This window comes from Monodelphis domestica, chromosome 2, assembly GCF_027887165.1.
Source record: "Monodelphis domestica isolate mMonDom1 chromosome 2, mMonDom1.pri, whole genome shotgun sequence".
NCBI lineage: Eukaryota > Metazoa > Chordata > Mammalia > Didelphimorphia > Didelphidae > Monodelphis > Monodelphis domestica.
Genome location: NC_077228.1, coordinates 439,715,324 through 439,723,745, shown reverse-complemented (window position 1 = coordinate 439,723,745; position 8,422 = coordinate 439,715,324). Strand labels below are relative to the sequence as shown.

The 8,422-nt window shown below is 40.4% G+C and overlaps 1 long non-coding RNA gene across 1 annotated transcript; it reads right to left on the bottom strand.

Annotated features, from left to right (window-relative positions):
- Window positions 1-273: 273 nt before the first annotated feature.
- LOC130457483 (uncharacterized) lies at window positions 274-7,101 on the bottom strand. Its single transcript, XR_008916717.1, has 3 exons — window positions 5,625-7,101; window positions 2,853-3,072; window positions 274-2,596 (listed from the first exon to the last, which is right to left on the bottom strand). It is a non-coding gene; the product is annotated as an uncharacterized LOC130457483 (long non-coding RNA).
- Between the last annotated feature and the right edge of the window lie 1,321 nt (window positions 7,102-8,422).

Genomic DNA, 8,422 nt, shown 5'->3' with positions numbered 1-8,422 from the left:
TTCAAATCTGGTTTTGGACACTTCCTAGCTATATGATCCTGGGCAAGTCATTTAACTCTGATCACCTAGCCCTTGTTGCTCTTATTTCTTGGAAAGGAAAGTAAGAAAGAAAGAAAAAAAGAAAGAGAGAGAGAGATAAAGAGAGAGAGAGAGAGAGAGAGAGAGAGAGAGAGAGAGAGAGAGAGAGAGAGAGAGAGAGAGAGAGAGAAAGAGAGAAAAAGAGAAAAAAGAAAGAAAGAAAGAAAGAAAGAAAAAAGAAGGAAGGAAGGAGGAAGGAAGAAAGAGGAAGAAAAAAGAAAGAAGGAAAAAAAGGAAAAACATGATCTTTATACAAGCAAAATATATTGATCTTGAAAACAGGCTTTGTGAGACAACTTAAGGATAAGAGGACTCTGAGAAGGACACAAAACTCTTAAAGAGTTTTATTTTACCTTTGTCCCTTCTAAAAGAGAGAACTCACTAATTTACCAGTTTTCCTATTGGATAGTGATGACTGGATATCCAGGGCCAGTCTACCTACAAAATACTATCTACTTTTTCTCTGGGACCATAAAGAAAAAAGTTTAATCATTCTTGTTCATCAAAAAACTTATGAAGGAGCAGCTGGGTGGCTTAGTGGATTGAGAGTCAGACCTAGAGATGGGAGGTCCCAGGTTCAAATCTTGCCTCAGACACTTCCTAGCTGTGTGACCCTGGACAAGTCACTTGAGTATTGATTCTAAAAAAAGAAGATGAGGGTTTTAAAAGAAAAAAAAAAGCTTATTAATTTCAGGCCTGGAGTTGGATAGCTAGATGAGGCACAGACCTTTGGGAATAAAAACACAGATGATATTCCATAGAGCCTAAAATATATAGTTGGAAGTCTACATTTCAACTAAGAAATGAGATGCCCATTGTGCAGAAGAAAAGAGGTTAGATTTAGGACTTAGTTTGAAGGGCTTACTTAGTTTTGGGAGCCCATATGGCTCACAGTGAAATGAATGATGACGCTATGTACAAATATGGCACAGATCTAACTCTTACTTGGGCAGATGTTTTTTCATTTAGCAATGCCTCTGTGGTATAGCAATTAAGCCCATTAGCATGCTTGCCCACAATCTCATCATACCGGATATATACCCTATATTTGTAAAGTTGATAATCTATCAAGCATCTCTTTTTGGTGGGCAGATTGCCAGTAAGAGTTGGTGGTTACTCTCTGTGAAATAATGAACTGTGTATTTGTCCTTTTCTTAGCAAGATAAGCTTATAAGGTATTTGAAAAAGTTCTCTACGATTGTTCTTCATGAAGGTTAAAAAAAAAAAGGGAGAGCAGAATTGTGGCTGGATTTTGGGTTTGAAGTCATTGGCTCAAGCCCCCATTCTGCCTACAGACAAGTGTCTTTACTCCTCAGCCCCAATTTCCATTATTACAAAGAGACAGCTGAATCCAGATTCAATATGATCAGGGCAGCTAGGTGGCTCAGCAGAGAGAGAGCTAGATCGGGCAAATCTGGTCTCAGATATTTCATATATATGTGTGTGTGTGTATGAAAGGAATATATGTGCATATATACATTTTATAATGATAAATAGTGGCCTCGCAGGACAAATGATGAAATAGAATTCCTTCTTCTTGGTACAGAGATGGGAGGATGCAGGGGTGGAAGACTACCTATGCTGTCAGAGGAGGTTATTACCTTGGTAGGTTTTGCCCAAGGAGGGGTCTGTGTGGGTGGGATAGTGGAGTGTACACTATATTGGGAAATGATTGTAGTGTGAAAATCAAAAGGCATTACTAAAACTTAAAATGAAATGAGGTAGTTGATGAGGGTGATCTTCCAGGGAAATGAGCTACTAAGGAATAATTTTATTTTTTTAGCATCTCTCTTTCTCTCTCTCTCCACCCCTTCTCTCTTTCTCTCCCTTCCTCTCTCTCTCTCTCTCTCTCTCTCTCTCTTTCTCTCTCTCTCCACCCCTTCTCTCTTTCTCTCCCTTCTTTCTTCTCTCTCTTCCTTCCTCTCTCTCTCTCTCTCTCTCTCTCACTCTTTCTCTCTCTACGCCTTCTCTCTTTCTCTCCCTTCCTTCTTCTCTCTCTTCCTTTCTCTCTCTCTCTCTCTCTCTCTCTCACTCTTTCTCTCTCTCCTTCCTCTCTTTCTCTCTCTCCCTCCCTCCCTTCTTCTTCTTTTTTTCTCTCTCTCTCTCTCAAATATGATTTAACTTATCTCTCTTCCTTCACTTCCCTGACCTGGTGCTGGCAGGTGATTTTATCTGGGTTATACATGTATTATCATGCAAAACACATGTCCATATTCACTTTTGTAAGTGAGAAATCTTATAAAAACAAAACCCCAACACACAAACCCTAATAAACAATGGAAAAATTGTATGCCTTCATTTGCATCCTGACTCCAATAGTTCTTTCTCTGGAGGTGGATAGCATTCTTTGTCATTAGTCCCAAAGAATTGTCCTGGATCATTGTAGTGGCGATAATAGCTAAGTCAATCACAGTTGATCTTTCCACAATATTGCTGTTACTGTGTATGATGTTCTCCTGGTTCTACTTATTTCTCTCTGCTTCAGTTCATGTAGATCTTTCCAGCTCTTTCTTTTTTCCTAATTGAAAAATTTTATTTAATTAATTTGGAATATTTTTCCATGGTTACATGATTCATGTTCTTTCCCTCCCCTCCACCCTCCTCCTCATAGTCAACGGGCAATTCTACTGGGTTTCACATGTATTGTTGATCAAGACCTATTTCCATATTATTGATAATTGCACCAGGGTGATTGTTTAGAGTCTACAACCTCAATCATGTCCCCATCAACACTTGTGATCAAGCAGCCATTTTTCTTCTGTGTTTCTACTCACACAGTTCTTCCTCTGGATGTGGATCACATTTTTTCTAAAAAGTCCCTCAGAATTGTCTTGGGTTACTGCATTGCTGCTGGTAGAGAAGTCCATTACATTTGATTGTACCACAGTGTGTCAGTCTCTGTGTACAATGTTCTCCTGGTTCTGCTCCTCTCACTCTGCATCAATTCTTGGAGGTCATTCCAGTTCACATGAGATTCCTCCAGTTCATCATTTCCTATAGTACAATAGTTTTCCATCACTAACAGATACCACAACTGGTTCAACCATTCCCCAATTGATAGATATTCTCTCAATTTACTAAGGAATAATTTAAATTTTATATCTAAAAATACAAAACAGAGATCACCTTGTTATGAACATTGGGCTGCCAACTGGAGTCTAGAACTCACTAGAACCATCATCTAAGATAGTAAACTAAGACACTAACTCTTGGAGAATCAGATAATAGACTTCAGAGAAGGAAGAAAGTGACTACACAGCCTTTTCTATGATTCCTTTCAACTGGTCTTATTTTCCTACTCTTCTTTTAACTCAGATCTTAACTATAATTCCTAGTAATTGCTTCTAGATTCAGTTTCATTCCAGGCCCAATCTCTTCCAGTTGCCTAAGGTTTAATATAGAAGAAATAATAATAACAAACTCCCCTGCCAATTTGTACCATCGTGAATATTTTTTTGGGAGGGTTTCAGAACCACTTTTCTGTTTGACTTGCCAAAAAGCTAAGAATAATTTTAAATTAGTAAAGCAGAATCTGAAAGGAGAGGCTGGGCCAACTCTCCACAGGGATGCATACAGGTCCACAGAGCAGAGCAGTCTGGTTGTTTGATGCCATTCAAGTCTGTTGAGACAAACAGAACCAACAAAATTTTGTGGAACCCTTCCTGTGTGCAAAAAAAAAAATGTGTTCTGAATCTTCCTATATTACATTTCACCAGGAGTAGAAAAGCTTGCCTTGCTCTGTATTAGTTTCCCTATTTGTGAAATAGTGACAATGATTATTATAGAAATAAAAGGCAGGAGAGGAGGAGGAGGAGGAGGAAAGAGAGAAAGTGAGACAAAAAATTATGGAAGAGTAAAAGGAGAGATAGGAAAGAAAGGAAGAAAGCGAGAGGGATGTAGTTGGGCAGGCAGGCATGTAGGAAGAAGGGAGAGAGAAAAATAATGGAAGGGATAAAGAAATAAAAAAAGAAAGGAAGGAGAGAAGTGAGGGAATGAAAGAAGAAGGGAGGAGAAAAGGGGGAAGAGAGAAAGAAGAGAAGAGGAAAAGGGAGAGTCAGAAATGTGGGGTGGAGGAAAGGTAAATAATTGTCAACATCACTACAGGTGTTCTAAAACTTAATTAGCCCTTGCAAGTTCCTTTGAGATAGGGAGATGCTTTGCAGGCACAGAGTTTTCCTCTACCACCACATTCCATTTTTGGCTTCCACTTCTAAATGCACTGGCTAGAAGAGGTCTATGTAGAGTGGCTGATGTGACTCGGTGCCCTGTTGTCATTTCTGAGTTGGCAGCCTGCCCTGCCAAAGGCTGAGAGAGCAGTCAGAAAAGTCACACTTCTGTTGACTCTCAGTACACACTCTGCCCTGCCCTACCCTGTCCTGCCCTATCTTGCCCTGCCTTTTGAATGGCTTCCAAATCTGAACTGAGATCATGGGCAAGGAAACTCCCTGAGTTACTGTTTGAACTCTGGTTTCTTCAGAGGGGATCCAACAAAGCAGCCTCCTATAGGTGCTAGTGAAGTCCTTATGGATTCATGGGTGGGGAGCAGAGGGCAGGTCTTAGACACTTCCCAGCTGTGTGACCCTGGGCAAGTCACTTAACCCCCATTGCCTAGCCCTTCTCATTCCTCTGCCTTGGAACCAATACACAGTGTTGATTCCAAGATTGAAGGTAAGGGTTAAAAAAAAAAATCTTGTTATAGAATTAGAGATTTCAACCTGGAAGGTACCTATCAATTAGATGTGAGCCACCTGAGGTTCAGAGATGTTAGATGACTTGTCCACAGTCACCCAAGTACTAGGATTTGTCTAGATCCTCTGACTCCAAATCTGGATCTCTTTCCACTGTGTCACGTCATCTTCACAACCAATGAGAAATAAATGAACCCTGCCACCTTGGGGAAATGATCTCAACCCATTTTTGGCCTCAGTTTCTCTCTGTTCTTTCAAGATTAAATGAAAAAATAATAATCCTGTGATAGTGTGGCACTGGGATCTAGAAATATTATTAATTATAAACATGAAAATAATATTTATTAGAGCCATAAGGACTGCTCTATTCACTGTGATATGGAATAATGCCTGCCATATGCTATTTTTCCTAGGAAAACCCATCCTACTTTTGGGAAGCCCTGATTGTTAGTGGTTCCAAGGATAGAATACCAGGTCTGAAATGAGGAAGGCTTGCTTTTGTGAATTCAAATCTGATCCCAGACACTTGTTAATGGCCTGACCCTGGGCAAGTCACTTAATCCTCTTTGCCTCAGTTCCTCATTTAAAATGAGCTGGAGGAGGCAGCTGGGTGGTTCAGTGGATTGAGAGATTGAGTGGATTCTACAGAAAGGAGGTCCTGGGTTCAAATCTGATCTCAGACACTTGCCAGCTGTGTGACCCTAGGCAAGTCAATAAAAGTTAAAATTAAATCTCAATAATAATATTATATTTTAAGGGATTTATTAATGATCATTAGAAATCAAGGAATAAAGAAGATACAAAATAAAGACCACGTGCCCTTGGCTGGTTAGCCATTTTTTAGTCAACCCCACTCACCGCCATTAATGCTGATTCTACATCAGAGAGAGGGTGCTTCCAAAGCCCACGCCCTTTATCCTCTGCCTACAGGAAGTACATAATGACAGGAAGTCAATGGGCTCTTGGGATATGTAGTTCTTTTTTCAGGGTAACAGATTTTCAATCATACACCACTCTTCTGCCTTGGAACCAATACACAGTATTGATTCCAAGACAGAAGGTAAAGGCCTAAAAATAAATAAATAATAAGCAAACAAACAAAATTAGAAAGAGAAAGAAATGGCAAACTACTGCAGTATTTTTGTCAAGGAAACCCCAGATAGGGTCATGAAGAGTTGGACATGAATGAAAACTGATTGAACAATGGTTAGAAAGTTTTCTCCAAAATCAGAGCTGAATTAGCCTCTTCACGGCTCCCTCTCACTTTGCTCCTGTTTCTACCCTTTGGGATAAAAAACCAGGTAGAATCCCTCTAGCATTTGATAGCCCCCCAAATGCTTCTAGGCAGTTCCCTCATTCCCACAGGTCTTCTTTTCTTCAAGCTAAATGACTTCAGTTCCTTCATTCTATGGCTTGATCTCGAGGACCTCTGATGTGCCTCAGCTCGCCAGTATTCTAAAATGAACACACTTACTTTAAATCTGGTACTTTCCATCCATTAGTATAGCTTAGCCTTCTGGAAAGACCCAGAATAAATTTGGTGTAATTTTTTTTTTGGATCTGCTTTCAAACCCGGGATCTTCCAACTTATTCTCTGTGTGACGTTGGGTAGTTGCATGGGCTTTTGTGAAAATGAACCAACTATAGATTGGATTAGATAATTTTGTTTCCTTCTTAAAATCCTTACCTCCTGACTTAGGACCTATACTAGGTATTGATTCCAATGCAGAAGAGTAGTAAGGGCTGGATAGTTGGGGTTAAGTGATTTGTCCAGGGTCACACAACTAGTGTCTGATTCCAGAGTTGAACCCAGAACCTCCCCTCTCTAGACCTGGCTCTTAATCCACTAAGCCACCCAGCTGCCCTAGATGAGGGGATCTCTAAGGTCATATAAGTCTTTTGTTCAGTCATTTTAGTCATGTCTGACTCCCATTTGGAGGTTTCTTGGCAAAGATACTGAGGTGGCTTGTCATTTATTTATCATGCAACTTAAAAAAAATATTTCATTTTCCCAGTTACATGCAAAAGCAATTTTTAATTTTAAAAAATTTAATTCATTTAATTCATTTTTTAAAAAATTGAATTCCAAATTTTATCCCTCCCTCCTTCCACTCCCACCTCCTAGAGAGGCAAGCAATTTGAAATGGGTTATATACGTGCAGTCCTGCAAAACCTAGTTCCAGGGGGCAGCTGGGTGGCTCAGTGGATTGAGAGCCAGGCCTAGAGGTTCAAATTTGGCCTCAGACACTTCCCAGCTGTGTGACCCTGGGCAAGTCACTTGACCCCCATTGCCTAGCCCTTACCGCTCTTCTGCCTTGTTACCAACACACAGTATTGACTCCAAGACGGAAGATATGGGTTTAAAACAAAACAAAAAACCTAGTTCCATATTAATCACGTTGTCGAAGAAATCAGACCAAAAAAATGAAAAAAGGAAAAAAATAGCATTCTTCAATATACACTCAGACTCCATCGGTTCTTTCTCTGGAGGTGGATAGATAGCATTTTTCACTGGACGTCCTTTTGGAGTTCTCTGAACTCATTGGCTGGATCCGTTCACAGTTCTGCCAATAGTGTTTTAGTATTCCCACTTCCTCATGTCTTCATTTATTTCTACTGTCATACATAGGCTTTTTGAGTATCTTGGTAAGTTAATACCCAAGCGTTTTTTTGTTTGGATTTTCTAGTAATAGGAAGAAAAAAAAATGATACACATAAGTTTTATTCCTTCCTTTATTTTCCAGCACAAAAATGACCTCCCTCGCTGTGTCCTGAAATAGTTCCATCTTCCTTTCTGGGGACATTGTTGGCGTTAAGATAGCATTATTGCTTTTTTACTTCTTAATAATACTTTCTTTAAATTCATATTCAATGTGCTGGAGCTTTTCTGTTTGCTTATTTCTTTGGCTCCTCCTTTCCTTCTTCTGGAATGTATTTTCCTTGGAGCTCTTTTTGCTCTTTTTTGGGGGGTGGGAAGGGGTAGAGTAAGTTTCTGCTACAATTCTGCCATCCATGACAACTCAATGTAGGCAACTTTTACCCACAAAATAAAAGAAGTAAAAAGTCTTTATATGACTGTATTTTTTCATATTTAACCCCCCCGACAAAACATAAAACCCTAAACCCTCCTTCTGCCATCTTCGGAGGCTCTTTTTCCACAGATGAGGAGACCCAGGCATGCTCCAGGTCCTGAACCCCATGGGGTCTGCTGACTTGGGTTTCCATTACATCAGGCTGCATCACTGGACCAGTTAAGCCGGGAGCAATGCTCCAGGCAAGCCGCCTGGGTGCACAGGGCCATAAAAGGATAATGAAAACAAAAACCTCGACCTTCCCTTGGATGTGTCCAAGCACGTTTGTCTAGGTCTTTGGGCAAATTTCAAAGTGAGCCACTGTTTCCTTAGTGGTCCCAGCCTTCTCTTTCCTCTCTCCAAACTCCTTTCCTGCCCCCCAGAAGGAAAAACAAACCAGGATAAGCGAAGTGGCACAGTGATGGCCAACAGGTCGAAGCACAAGCTCTTTCATCTAGGTTGGGGTGGGGAGTGGAGTGGAAGAGAGAGACAAGAGAGGAAGAGGGAGAAAAGAATCCCTGAATAGGATGTCGGAGCTGCAAAGGATGTCCTCAAAGAAGCTACAGCTCAGGAAGTGTTCAGATG